The sequence below is a fragment of the Platalea leucorodia genome (assembly GCF_965183815.1).
Source record: "Platalea leucorodia genome assembly, chromosome: W".
In the NCBI taxonomy this organism is placed as follows: Eukaryota; Metazoa; Chordata; class Aves; order Pelecaniformes; family Threskiornithidae; genus Platalea; species Platalea leucorodia.
Window position 1 is genome coordinate 15,943,220 of NC_138859.1, and position 15,245 is coordinate 15,958,464.

Sequence of the window (15,245 nt, forward strand, 5' to 3'; positions counted from 1 at the left end):
CATTCCAATAATCACTCTGCTGTTTCTTTCTTTGTAGTTTTGGGCCCCTCACTACAAGAAGGATATTGAGGTGCTGGAGCGTGTCCAGAGAAGGGCAACAAAGTTGGTGAAGGGTCTGGAGAACAAGTCTTATGACTTGAGGACAGCTCCCTCAGTATCCTAGGGTGGATCCCATCCGGCCCCATAGACTTGTGAGCATCCAGGTGAAGGAGCAGGTCGGTGACTGCCACCTCTTCAACAACTGGGACTTCATTCTGCATCCTATCTACATCTCCCAGCTCAGGGGCCTGAAAACCCCAAGGATGACCAGTCTGACTATTAAAGACTGAGGCAAAGAAAGCATTAAGTACCTCAGCCTTCTCCTCATCCTTCGTGGCAATGTTTCCCTCTGCATCCAATAAAGGATGGAGATTCTCCTTCGCTCTCCTTTTCTTGCTAATGTATTTATAGAAACATTTTTCATTGTCTTTTACGGCTGTAGCCAGATTAAGTTCTAGTTGGGCTTTGGCCCTTCTAATTTTCTCCCTGCATAACCTCACAACATCCTTGTAGTCCTCCTGAGTCGCCTGCCCCTTCTTCCAAAGATCATAAACTCTCCTTTTATTCCTGAGTTCCAGCCAAAGCTCTCTGTTCAGCCAGGCTGATCTTCTCCCCCGCCTGCTCGTCTTTCGGCACATGGGGACGGCCTTTTCCTGCGCCTTTAAGATTTCCTTCTTGAATAACATCCAGCCTTCCTGGACTCCTTTGCCCTTCAGGACTGCTGAGCCATTTGTCAGACAGGGCTCTGGAGTTTAGTAGAAGCCATTAGAGCATGTGGGGAACTAGGGGTGAACTGGATCAAAGCACAAGAATGCAGGCAGAGACCTGATGAGCATCCTAGTGATTTTTGGGGACGACTCCCGCAAGCTCTGCTAAAATACGGAGGAATGACGCCGCAGAATTTTAATGATGCGTTCACGATCAGCGTCTTCGTGGATCAGGCGGCCCCGATATACGGGATTACTTTAAAGAACACATGCCCGGGTGGCAGGGAGAGAATTTGTGAAAGATTTTGAGTATTGCTGTGTTTGTATATGATGGGTGCGAGGAAAGGCAAAAAGCTCATCAGATTAAAGAAAGAAAGAAAAAAAGAAAAAAAAAGAAAAAAGGGCAAAAGAACGGGGCGGCGGGGGGGGGGGGGGCAATTTTACTGTCTGTGGCTTTAGTGAGAGAGGAAAAAGATCCTTTAGTAAGGAATTTGCAAATGAGAGATGGGGGCTGAGGGGGGAAGAAGACCGGATACGAGGTCTGAGCTAAGACCAGGAAAAGAAGGAAGGAGAACGGGAAGGAATGCTGGAAGGGAGTGTTATTATTCCGGGAACTTAGGGCATATAGAGTGGGTGTCGTGGTTTAACCCCAGCCAGCAACTATGCACTACACAGCTGCTCCCTCACTCCCCCCCCAGTGGGGTGGGGGAGAGAACTAGAAGGGTGAAAGTCAGAAAACTCGTGGGTTGAGATAAGAACAGTTTAATAATTGAACTAATACAATAATAATATACAAAGCAAGTGATACATGACACAATTGCTCACCACCCACTGACCGATGCCCAGCCCGTTCCTGAGCAGCGATCGCTCCCCCCCGCCCTGGCCAACTCGCCCCAGTTATATACTGAGCATGACATCATACGGTATGGAATAGCCCTTTGGCCAGTCTGGGTCAGCTGTCCTGGCTGTGCCCCCTCCCAGCTTCTTGTGCACCAGGCAGAGCATGGGAAGCTGAAAAGTCCTTGACCAGTGTGAGCACTACTTCGCAACAACTAAAACATCAGCATGTTATCAACATTATTCTCATCCTAAATCCAAAACACAGCACTCTACCAGCTACTAGGAAGAAAATTAACTCTATCCCAGCTGAAACCAGGACAGTATCCACCCCTTATTCCATACCATATACATCATGCCCAGGTCTTACACTTTCCAATACATTCCAATTAATCACCACCGCTTTTCCAGTCTTTTGAAATATTTTTTTAAATATATATACACACACACACATAGATATAATTCCCTTAGTCTATAGGCTATCCCTCTAGAACATTTGCTGAGTTCATTTAGTCCATGACTTTGGGCTTCATCCATCATAACAGTCTTTCAGGGCAGGAGAGATGGTGTATGGTGTTGGATCATTGCCTGCTGAAGTCAGTTTTGGTTCCATCACCACTGCACTTTGCTCGGTTTCCTCAAAGTTCATTCTTCATTAAATTGGGTGATTCTTACTGTAATACCATTGATATGGCATATAGCCACTATAGAAGTGATGACATCCAGTATTATATAGCAACTAACATTATACAGTTCCGTTCATCGGCTATTTTCACCCAAAATCAAATCCCCTTGAGGTACACATCGGACTTCCCCATCCTCCCGCATCACCCACCGAGTGCACCCAGGTCCTTGAGCAAAAGCAGTCCCATCAATGGGTTTACCTTTGCCTGAGGCAGGAGTAACCCAGACTGTCATCTTCCCCGTCATATTTTTTATGTGCACTACAGGGACTTTATCCCCCTCTACAGTACGTAAAAGTTTTGATTGGGCAGGGCCAGCTCGATTGGCAGATCCCCTAGTGTTGACTAACCAGGTGGCCTTTGCTAAATGTGTATCCCAATGTTTGAATGTCCCACCACCCATTGCTCTCAGCGTAGTCTTTAACAGTCCATTGTATCATTCAATTTTCCCGGAGGCTGGTGCATGATAGGGGATGTGATATACCCACTCAATGCCATGCTCTTTGGCCCAGGTGTCTATGAGGTTGTTTCGGAAATGAGTCCCGTTGTCTGACTCAATTCTTTCTGGGGTGCCATGTCACCATAGGACTTGCTTTTCAAGACCCAGGATAGTGTTCCGGGCGGTGGCATGGGGCACGGGATATGTTTCCAGCCATCCGGTGGTTGCTTCCACCATTGTAAGCACATGGCGCTTGCCTTGGCGCGTTTGTGGGAGTGTGATATAATCAATCTGCCAGGCCTCCCCATATTGATATTTCAGCCATCGTCCTCCATAGCAGAGAGGCTTGAACCGCTTGGCTTGATGGCAGTGCATGTTTCGCATTCATGGATAACCTGTGCAATAGTGTCCATGGTCAAGTCCACCCCTCGATCACGAGCCCATCTATATGTTGCATCTCTTCCTTGATGGCCTGAGGTGTCATGGGCCCACCAAGCTAGAAATAATTCACCCTTCTGTTGCCAGTCCAGGTCCACCTGAGCCACTTCAATCTTAGCAGCCTGATCCACCTGCTGGTTGTTTTGATGTTCTTCAGTGGCCCGACTCTTGGGTACGTGAGCATCTACGTGACGTACTTTTACAACCAGGTTCTCTGCCCGGGCAGCAATATCTGGCCACAATGCGGCAGCCCAGATGGGTTTGCCTCTGCGCTGCCAGTTGCTCTGCTTCTATTGCTGGAACCACCCCCACAGGGCATTTGCCACCATCCATGAGTCAGTATAGAGATAGAGCATTGGCCACTTTTCTCGTTCAGCAATATCCAAAGCCAGCTGGATGGCTTTCACCTCTGCAAACTGACTCGATTCACCTGCTCCTTCAGCAGTTTCTGTGACTTGTCGTACAGGATTCCATACAGCAGCTTTCCACCTCCGATGCTTCCCCACAAGACAACAGGACCCATCATTGAACAGGGCATATTGCTTCTCATTTTCTGTCAGTTTATTATACAGTGGGGCCTCCTCAGCACGCGTCACCTCCCCCTCTGGCGATATTCCAAAATCTTTGCCTTCTGGGCAGTCCACGATCACTTCCAAGATTCCTGAGCAACTGTGGCTTCCTATTCGAGCCCGTTGTATGATGAGTTTGACCCACTTACTCCATGTAGCATCAGTTGCATGATGTGTACAGAGGACCCTCCCTTTGAACATCCAGCCCAGCACTGGCAGTCGGGGTGCCAGGAGGAGCTGTGCTTCAGTACCAACCACTTCTGAAGCAGCTAATTCCCTTAGGTACTGGATACCTCTCTCCATGGTGGTCCGCTTGCCTGGGTGACATATAACATCTTCCTTGGAGGGATACCTTTCCTTCACACTTGACAGGAGTCGCCTCCAGAGGCTGAGGGCTTGTGCCCCTTTTCCAATCGCTTTGTCAATGCCCCCTTCCCTAGAAAGGGATCCCAGCTGCTTGGCTTCCCTGCCCTCTAATTCCAGGCTACTGGCCCCATTATCCCAGCATCGGAGCAGCCAGGTGATGATGTGCTTGCCTGGATGACGACTGAAATCTTTTCACATATCTCTCAGCTCACTCAGGGACAGGGATCGGGTGGTTACCATCTCATTTATGGGTTCTGCCTCTTCCTCCTCCTGTTCTCTTGATGGCCCTGGCTCATCATCAGCCCTTATTAAACAAGCTGATCTTCTTGTGGATTTTTTCTTCTGTATGGGACGACCGATACTGGCATGGGTTGGTTCTCTGGCGTAGCCACAGCACCCGTCGTTTTGTCATCAGATCCAGAGACCTTCTCTTCCCCTTGAGAGTTCTGAATAGTGTTGAACAGGGCTCGGTAGGCATGGGCCAGGCCCCAGCATGTTGCCGTGATTTGTGTCTCTCTGGAGTTGCCAGGGTGACAACATACTTTTTCCAAATACTTTACTAGTTTTTCAGGTTTCTGCACTTGTTCAGGGGTGAAGTTCCAAAACACTGGAGGTGCCCATTGTCCTAGGTACTTGCCCATACTCACCCACACACCCTGCCACTCATAACTATCCAGCCTTGGGGCAGATCTCTGGATGATATTCTTAAACTGCTTATTAACCTTAGACAAAACTGAAACAATATTCCCAAGAACTACCAATGGATATATCTTAACTACCCAAGGATGTTCAAGATACTGAAAAGTTGTTGCAATGAAGGAGGAAACATCATAGAAGATGGCAGCGAAGGTGCCATTCTGTATTTCCTCCATAAAAAACCTCTCAGAGGAAGAGGTATAATTGCTAATTGTCTCCATGAGGTGGTACCCAAAGTACAGTAAAGGCTTCACTACAGAACCCAAATACCAGATAGCGCTCAAGGTCAGTGTTTGTTATAATTACAAATCTCCCAGGCAAAACATCACTAATCACTGCAGAGCACAGCAAACTGCAAAACCCACGTACTGCAAAAACAAGAGCATGGTGCAAATCAGGTAGACTAATACCAAGAGCAGATGAATCAATATTATGACTGGCAACTGTTAACAGATACAAATTCCCTAATACACTCTGGTTAATCTGTTATTATCTCAAACCCTTCGAGCCCCATGTTGGGCGCCAAAAAGGACTGTTGTGGTTTAACCCCAGCCAGCAACTAAGCACCATACAGCTGCTCACTCACTCCCCCCACCCCAGTGGGATGGGGGAGAGAATTGGAAGGGTGAAAGTGAGAAAACCCATGGATTGAGATAAGAACAGTTTAATAATTGAAGTAAAATAAAATAGAATAGTAATAATAGTAATAAATAATAATATAATACAATAATAATTTCCAAAGCAAGTGATGCACTATACAATTGCTCACCACCCAATGCCCAGCACATCCCCGAGCAGCGATCACTGCCCCCCCCGTCCAACTCCCCCCAGTTTATATACTGAGCATGACATCATATGGTATGGAATAGCCCTTTGGCCAGTCTGGGTCAGCTGTCCTGGCTGGGCCCCCTCCCAGCTTCTTGTGCACCTGGCAGAGCATGGGAAGCTGAAAAGTCCTTGACTAGTGTAAGCGCTACTTAGCAACAACCAAAACATCAGTGTGTTGTTATCAACATTATTCTCATCCTAAATCCAAAACACAGCACTCTACCAGCTACTAAGAAGAAAATTAACTCTATCCCAGCTGAAACCAGGACACCTAACCGGGTATTTGCTGAGAAGATGAACTGAGTTAAGCTAATTGCTTACTATTACTCAGTAACAGAGGGCAACTATTAAGTGGCTCCTATTACAGTTTTCCGTAAGTGATATTTACAATGACAACAAATCCTTTGCCAAGAAATTCTAAGAAAAGCTAAAAGTTGAGCTGGAGAGACCCTGAAGCATTTCCGCCCCCCCAGGCATTACTAAATCCACAATCTCTCATAGTTGGATCTCTGAAGGAATGTCCATATGGGGACCCATATTTATCATTATGTCAGTGTCACCATTTTTCTGACAGCACTGGGGAACTACAGAAGGTTGTGGTTTTTTTTTAAATTTAATTTAATTCTTTTTTTTTATCTCTTAATAATACCCCAACCTGCAGATTGTAGTTAGGAATTAGTTTGTCCCTCTCCGTAGAAGCAGTTTGATCTGCCTGAGGCATAGAGGATGCTAAAAATCGAAATTGGCAGAGCTTGCAGAAGTGTGGATTTTTGGTTAGCTTTAAACAAATACTGCAGTCTGCCCAGCACCTAGTTTTACTCTTGGGACATCTTGCACCTAAAGGTTTGTGTAAAGGTCCTGGAGCATACACTCAGGGTGTGGTCCGTGTCCGGTAGGAACTCTCTGTGCTCCAGGAGTCCAGAGGATTTTTGGTTTGCTGTAAGGTCATGCCACAGGCTGAAAACAGATGTATTTCTACAAAGGCTCATGTTTTAGACAGTTTTATACTTACTTAATGTCTCATTTTATGAAACAAAGGGTCCACAGTACATTTTGTTGCTGAATATGTTCACTTCGGTGTTTTCATGTACTTCCAAGAGCAATACCACAAAATTTTCTTTCTTCTTGTTATTCTGAGCGAATGTGGCATTTGAACTATGCTTAAACTGCTGAGTTTGCTTAGGAATCTTTCAAATCTTCATGGTTCAGAAAGATTCAAGTTTCTTTTCTCTATTTATGCTGAATTTTAATTCATGTAAAGCAATGTGTATAGAAATTACTTTTGACAGAAATAACTTGCTTTCTTTTTTTAAATGTATACTCCTGCAGACTAGTGGTTCCTGTTATAAAATTATATGGAGTTTTCCAGTAATAAGAATTAAGTGCACAGCAGTAATTCAGGACAAAATTAGCAAATATGGTAAACTAGTATTTATTCTTAAACCATAGAAACATTAATTACCAATTACTGATTTAGGTTTTCTTTTTAAAAGCAAGGAGAAATGAAAATTAAAAAAGACAGCTAATATCTCGGGAAGTCTGGTATTCTTCCAGTAGGTTAAGTGTAGAATATCTTCTGTTGCTGATGTATGCTTGTACAAAGCAGTCTTTGTTTGTTTTCTCAATAAATCAATGTACAGCATTTAATTGAGTTAAAATTGTGCTGTAATGGCTTCATTTAATTTCTTTAAGTCTGGTGCAGTTTTATTTTTTTGTGTAATGTGGCACTTGGACGTGGTCTTCATGAAGTCGGCAGGCTTCTGCCTCCTGGTTTCTGCAGGAAAGTGGCACGGAGGGAGTCTGAATCAGGGGACCAGGACTTAAGAGCTCTCAACTAGGTCTTCTTTACTGCATCTTTAAAAATAGTGGCATATCTGAAATGAATCATGTATTTGTAGTGATAAGTGGTCAGACTTTCATCTTCATTTCATCTACCCAGTTTGATCACTGTCCTCCACTTGACTTTAGGTTTCTGAGCAGGAGATGGATGAAGCAATTGCATGCACTACTCACCGAGAGAGCAAGGATACCAGCTCCTCTCATGTCACAGGTAACAAGCAGTGTTTTCTCTCCTAATATTTGTCCTTTTCCAGATGTGGGAAGGTTTAAGGACATGCTCTTGGGTTCCCCAACATCAATATTTTGAGGGCCCTCAAAACAGCTGAACTGTTTGGGGGATGTAATCACTCTCTTCACTGCAGAAATTTTAGCAAAAACATCCAGTTCAGATGGATCAACTCTACAGCTCATGCTACTTGCTTTGGGTTTTGCTTGGCTGCCATGATCTGAAAGTAGGGGCGCCAAGAGGTGGTTGCTCTATCCTCTCTTCAGGATGAATGGTAAGGAGAATGTCCTGGTAGGGAAAGGGCAGGAGGAATCCACTCCATCTGTGTACAATTATCCATGTAGATGGCAAAAAACAAAAAAAAAAGTAAGTATTGGTGTATCCATTTGAAAAAATCCAGATATTGCATACTGGACTGTATGTTTTAACTCCATTTTAATCTTTGGGGTCATGTCAAAATGTGTGCTCTGGCATTTGTCTGATGTTTTTGAACTCCAGACTTAGCACTTGCTAAAATCTTACAGATAAAAGCAAACTCTTGGCAATGGCAGAGTGACTAGTAAGGTGATTTTTAGACAGAAATGTTAGATTTGTAATTATATCCTCTTTATATCTGTGTCAGCTAAGACCTTTTTTGAAGTAGACCTTTCCAGTGGCTGCTAATTTGTCTTTCGAGATTGCACTTAGTCAGCAGCATGCTCCAGCGGGTGAGGGAGAAAGTCTCCTGTTCATCTCTTGTTCATACCTCTGTCCTGGGCCTGGCTGGCGTAACATGTTTCTGTGATAATGTTTCACCTGATCTGAGGGAGAGCTTGTGAAATGTTAAATAAATCTCACTTTATGAAAGAAATTAAGATAATAAGTGGGATTAAATGCAGCCCCCAGCTCAGATGGTGAATGAGGAGCTTGTTTGGATATATGGAACTTTAATTTTTAGCATCTAAGCAAGCTGTGTTTAACAGGAGCTGTACAAAAAAGCCCATCTCCTAGTGTGAAGGCCAAACAAGGTGAGACCTCATCTCCCCTCAGCTGGACTATGAAACGCTTCCTGGAGCCAGCAAGCCAGATAAAAAGATTAGATGCAATAAAAACAGCGTCTGCTTCAAATTCAGCTTTTACTGAAGCTCTTACTTAATCAAGGAGTTCAAAAACCAAACCTCTATGCTCCTTCCCTGTTACATGGGCTCCATAAAAGGGTTTGTTTCTTATGTCATGCGTTTAAATCGTGACAGCAGCAAGCTCCTGTTCATCTGTGTGGCCATAGCCTTCAGGAGTGATGTGCAGAGCATGGCAGAGAAAGCTGTGGGCTCCCACCTCCTGCCACCTCGAAGGCACCCCTGCTCTGTGGGACACAGAGATGAAGTTAGCAGGGGAGACCTGAGTCTGTGGGCAGAAGTCTGAGCACTTGGTCTCTCTATATAGCCATTGCAGTGGAAAAGTCTCTGGTTTTCCTGGGAAAGCTAAAGAAGCCATACAAACTGTCCAGAGGTACAAACTCTTCCCTTCTCTCAGTGCAGAAGGTATATGAAGGGAATTACACAAGTGAATGGTTTCATCCCTGGTTTCTGTGTTGAACCACATCTGCAAAGTAGTGGGATTTGGAATCTTTTTTATTTAGTATACTGGCTATAAACGTGCTGCATTTCAGCCATCCAAGTTTGACGGTTTGGCTCTCAATATACTGACAAGTTCTCTATTTAAAAACTGTCTTTAAGCTTCCTTTATTGACAAGGGTGATGAGTGGAGTTTGTGGTGCTTGCATGCAGACAGGGGCTTTAAGCATCAGTGACAGCCGGTCACCAGGCTCACTTCTTTTCAGCAGGGATCTGTCAGCTCTGAGGCAGAGCTTTCCCAGTACTTCTCACATGACGGTACAAGCCAGCTCCCGTTTTCCAATGCTGTAACCGGCTCCTGCGATGAAGAGCAGCTCCATCAGAAGAACAGAAACAGTTTGTTGGATGATGGCTCTCTTCTTTCTGGTAACCCGAGTAAGCAACGGAAATGTGTCTGGTCATTTGACTAATGGGGGGGAGAGTCACTGAGCACTGGTTTGCTTTACAGGAGAGCTTATGGTGATTCCTGTGCTGGTAAGAAATGCCTGGTGACGTAGTGCAAGCCAGTGGTGATCATATGAAATTCTGGAAAATGGAAGGGATTTACAACAACACACATGTATGCCTGTTTCCATGGTAGTTTGTCCAAATTGCTGCTCTGATTATGTGAAAATGACTTTATTTGATTGGTTTGGCAGAAACTAGATTGACAACACTGCAGGTTTTTCTTCAAATGACTGATGATCATCTGATTGATTACATTTAAATGAAAATGTTCATAGTGATATCAAATACACAATTTCAAGATTTCACATATAGCAGTGTAAAAACAATCAAATGTTCAACTTGGCATTGGATATTTTGCATATGTATCTTTCTCCCCATAGTAATTGACGAAAGAATCTTGCATGTCCTTACTGACATGCACCTGATTTCAAATTCAAAGGATATTACATTTGTTCTCCCTTTCCTGTGCTTCTCAAGTCATGTCTTTGTCTACAGCTTATTTTTCTCTGGAAATTCATTATTTAATGCTGAAAAGCATTTTTAGGTTTAAAAAAACACAAAACAAAACAAAAAAACAAAATAAGATGCAGTTCTTTCTAAGAAGGATGTGGAAAGGGTTCTTGGGCTTATTAATCTTTATTTATTTATCTTTATTTAGTCTTTATTTATTTATCTTTATTTATTTATTTATTTATTAGTCTTTAATTTGATACTGATTGTCATGTGCTTGTGTCTTTGTTCAGGAAAGCATTTCTTACTCACTGTAAATTGATGCAGGCAGTCCTGAACATAGATTTAAGCAAGATGTGAAAGAAATTCTGTTGTTTAAAGTAAAATACACATGTGAATTTGCATACCTTTCTTCTTTGGGTCATAGTCATAATTTAGAAATAAGCTGAAAATAGAAACAGATGTGCCATGAACTGATTTCAGGAATTACCCATAAATTGTGGAGCTATCTGCTGCCCCTCTTGCTGTTTACTGTAGTTAGAGGGAGGACATGAAAACCCTGCTTTTTGCTTTGTGAGGAGAGGTTAAGCTTCCTCTACAAACAGAGCCACACGTCCTCTGCTGCAGTCAGATGCATGGTATTAAAAAATCACCCATAAATGCAATTAAAATATAAATATTTGGTTTTTTTCTAGCTGCTAGACAAGCAGGAGTGGCAAAAGCAAATGGTCTGGCTTCTCCAACTAGTGGGAGATCGTCTGGCCTTCACAACAAGCACGTTGAGTCTGTCCGACCCAGCATCCTCAGCGACAGCCCCAAATCTGCCCACAGCCCCTTTCATCGACAGAGGAGGGTTGTTTTCTACGATGGCGATGTTAGTGATGATGACGAAAGTTCCCACTTGCAAAGAAGCCAGAGGGCCAAGAGCCAGGAGGATGCTGGCATTGTCATTACAACCTCGTCTGTAGAAATCGATGATGAGAGCGAGTCACCTAGATATATTGGCACAGAGACGTCTTCCCCTGTCTTCAGCAACTCCATGGAGTCTGCAGACAGCACATTGGAGCAAATTGACTCTCCTTTCTTCCCCATCATAGCATTTGATTACTCAAGTGTGCCTGAAGTTTGTCTTGGCAGCCTGAGTTTGAAGGAGCTCTGGGAAGCACAACTCGAATCTAAGAGTTCGCCAAAACTTGAGCACAGAGCAGTTACGAGAGTGAAAAACATGATGAGCACTGAGTGCCGAAGCCTTCAGAGACAGAGGACTGAGGAGCATGGCTCTTATAACAAGCCTGTTGCAAGGACACGCCCTCACAGCAAGAAGTGTGAAACACTAGATGGGGCTGGGCAGGGCCAGGGTGAAATAGTCACTCTGGTTCGCAATGAGAATGAGTCATTCGGCCTGGATTTGGAAATCCAGGCCATGCCCTTAAAGGTTGTTGTCACAGGGCTGTGGCCAGGTGGAACAGCAGAAATGGTAATTTTTTAATTTGAGTTGCCTTGTTGTGATTTGCTTTCGCTTTACAGGGATGGTTATTATTAAGCAAGCGATCTGTTGAGAGTAAGTGCAAGGGAGATGTTTGTCTCTGCTGAGCAAAACATCTCACCCTGTATTGTTCCGAAGCTGCTGTTAAATGAAATGTTTCTGATTCAAAGTGCACTCTGGCTGATTCAAAACTGAGAAAGTCAAAAGGCAGATCTACTGAGATGGACTCATCCACACTCACAGTTTTGAGGGAATACTATTCTTGTTTCCTTTCTTTTTACCAGAAGCAAAGACAAAATAAATCCTGGTGGTAAAAATGCTTATTAAGAGAGGAGCTATGTTGCAACTTAGAATGTGTGTTTTAAATCCCTCTCTATTATTTTATATGCATGTATTCCTGTATTACACAAATCTGGTACCAGGAGGCCTTAGGTGCTGGCCAGGGTTGCCAAGCACCATGGTAGTACCAGTAACACATCACTCTTCTGCATCTCTTAAGTGCATATACTAGTGTGAATACTTGTTTTGTGCTGGGTGTGGAATTGCTGACCTAGATGCAAAGGTGCAGACAGAGGAAGGAAGATACTCTGGTGTACAAAACTGGATGTAGCATTTTTAATCTAGTTAGTGGCCACTAGGGTAAGAGGGGATATGTCGTAGCAGTTTGAATTGGGCTGTGAGAGCTGGGGATTTGGGTTCTGTTCCTGCTTCTTTCTCTGACTTATTGTGCAGTGTTTAGAAACATGCTTAGGCTTTTACCTTAAGAGCTCAGTCCCTGTCCAATGTAGTTATTTAGGAGAGTCCAATTGGTCCAATGGGAGGTTGTGACCAGGGATATAATTCATACATGAAATGCAAAAATGATAGACAGTGTTCCAGTCCTGAAGAAACTAGGGCTGATCTATCCCAATTCATTTAAATGAAGAGGGCTATGTCCTCCATCCTGATACTGATCTCTCAGAGAACCCAGCAGCTCTTTTGACCTTCCTGTTTGAGACTGATCATTAATTCCTCTTCTGGCAAAAGCACAGTCTGCTCTTTTTATTTGTTGGCAAACTGATGGCGGTTGTACCTGTGCTCTGCGGTGATATGAAATAGGGAATGTTGCTCATAAGCTATTAATTGCTTCCCTGCAATCTTTGCCCCTGTGGCAGGGCTTCTGAGGTGTATTTATAATTCCCTTGGATCTGTCATTGCATCAGTGGGCAAGATGGCTGTAGTAGATGAGATTACCACCATCAACAGTATCCCAGTCAGTAAGATGACATGAGGAAATCTACTTGCTTATGCAGTGTCTTCCCACATCTGTAACCCTGGAGATCCAGAAAGCAGCATCAGGTGAGAGAGTAGTTTTGCTTTCATACCATTTATTCTGAGTACCAGTGAAGAAAACTCCCTTGGATCAGCTGGGTCTGATCTGCTGCTGCCCCAGCTTCCCAGGTTGATTCAGAGAAAAAAATGGGGTACATTGTGTCTGCGTTGGTGAGCCAGGCAAAGCACTTCATCACCAAACCAGGCTTCAGGGTCCTCCCTAACACCATGATGAGGGGAGCAAAACTACTCCTGTGTGAAGTGTTCAAAGCTCCCATTTATAGTATGTCCCTCCTGCCAACATTTGCAGAGGTCTGAGTCATTTCATGCAGACCTAGAGCTAACTTGGCAGCGACCCTGTCCTGACAACCTGTTTTATTGCTGTGCCTGTTCAGTAAATATATTGACCCTCTATAATCACATCGGTCTCTTTTAAAAGCTGAAGTTTAAGTAGAGTTTTTGTGAATGGACAATAAGATAATAAAACCCTTTTTTCTTTCTTTCCCTTTCATGCATCAGAATTCTCTAAAGTGCAGAAAGATGAAACAGAAAAGATAACTAGAATCTAATCAAAATGTTTATTTGCATGTTTCTTATGAAAAATTTTCTAGTTTGAATTGAAACATGTCATAGAATCATAGAATCATAGAATTGTTAAGGTTGGAAAAGACCATTAAGATCATCGAGTCCAACCGTTAACCTAACACTGCCAAGTCCACCACTAAACCATGTCCCTAAGTACCATGTCTACCCTAATATCCAACCTAAACTTCCCCTGGCGCAGCTTGAGGCCGTTTCCTCTCGTCCTATCCCTTGTTACTAGGGAGAAGAGACCGACCCCCACCTCGCTACAACCTCCTTTCAGGTAGTTGTAGAGAGCAATAAGGTCTCCCCTCAGCCTCCTCTTCTCCAGACTAAACAACCCCAGCTCCCTCAGCCACTCCTCATAAGACTTGTGCTCTAGACCCTTCACCAGCTTCCTTGCCCTCCTCTGGACACGCTCCAGCACCTCAATGTCCTTCTTGTAGTGAGGGGCCCAAAACTGAACACAGTACTCGAGGTGCGGCCTCACCAGTGCCGAGTACAGGGGCACTATCACCTCCCTGGTCCTGCTGGCCACACTATTCCTGATACAAGCCAGGATGCCATTGGCCGCCTTGGCCACCTGAGCACACTGCTGGCTCATGTTCAGGTGGCTGTCAACCAAAACCCCCAGGTCCTTTTCTGCCAGGCAGCTCTCCAGCCACTCCTCCCCAAGCCTGTAGCGTTGCATGGGGTTGCTGTGACCCAAGTGCAGGACCCGGCACTTAGCCTTGTTGAATCTCATACAGTTGGCCCTGGCCCAACGATCCAGCCTGTCCAGGTCCCTCTGTAGGGCCTTCCTACCCTCCAGCAGATCGACACTTCCACCCATCTTGGTGTCATCTGCAAACTTACTGAGGGTGCACTCAATCCCCTCATCCAGATCATCAATGAAGATAGTGAACAGGACCGGCCCCCAACACTGAGCCCTGGGGAACACCACTCGTGACCGGACGCCAACTGGATTTGACTCCATTCACCACCACTCTCTCGGCTCGGCCGTCCAGCCAGTTTTTAACCCAGCGCAGAGTGCACTTAATCCAAGCCATGAGCAGCCAGCTTCTCCAGGAGAATGCTGTGGGAGACAGTGTCAAAGGCCTTACTAAAGTCCAGGTAGACAACATCCACAGCCTTCCCCTCATCCACTAAGTGGGTCACCTTGTCATAGAAGGAGACCAGGTTAGTGAAGCAGGACCTGCCTTTCATAAACCCATGCTGGCTGAGCCTGATCCCTTGGTTGTCCTGCACATGCCACATAATGGCACTCAGGATGATCTGCTCCATGACCTTCCCCGGCACCGAGGTCAGGCTGACAGGCCTGTAGTTCCCCGGATCCTCCTTCCGACCCTCCTTGTAGAGGGGCATCACATTTGCTAGCTTCCAGTCATCTGGGACCTCCCCGGTTGACCAGGACTGCTGATAAATGATGGAGAGTGGCTTGGCAAGCTCCTCTGCCAGCTCCCTCAGTATCATCGGGTAGATCCCGTCCAGCCACATGGACTCGTGAGCATTCAGGTGGAGGAGCAGGTCAGTGACTGCCACCTCTTCAACAACTGGGACTTCATTCTGCATCCTATCTACATCTCCCAGCTCAGGGGCCTGAAAACCCCAAGGATGACCAGTCTGACTATTAAAGACTGAGGCAAAGAAAGCATTAAGTACCTCAGCCTTCTCCTCATCCTTCGTGGC

At 44.8% G+C, this 15,245-nt stretch overlaps 1 pseudogene across 1 annotated transcript in view; it reads left to right on the forward strand.

Annotated features, from left to right (window-relative positions):
* The window catches only part of LOC309601780 (PDZ domain-containing protein 2-like), a 41,803-nt pseudogene that overhangs the window by 14,760 nt on the left and 11,798 nt on the right, over positions 1-15,245 (forward strand). Inside the window, exons 3-7 of the transcript in view lie at positions 7,571-7,652; positions 8,630-8,733; positions 9,487-9,655; positions 10,873-11,654; positions 12,859-13,001. The product of the transcript in view is annotated as a PDZ domain-containing protein 2-like (transcript). The remainder of the gene's footprint in view (positions 1-7,570; positions 7,653-8,629; positions 8,734-9,486; positions 9,656-10,872; positions 11,655-12,858; positions 13,002-15,245) is intronic.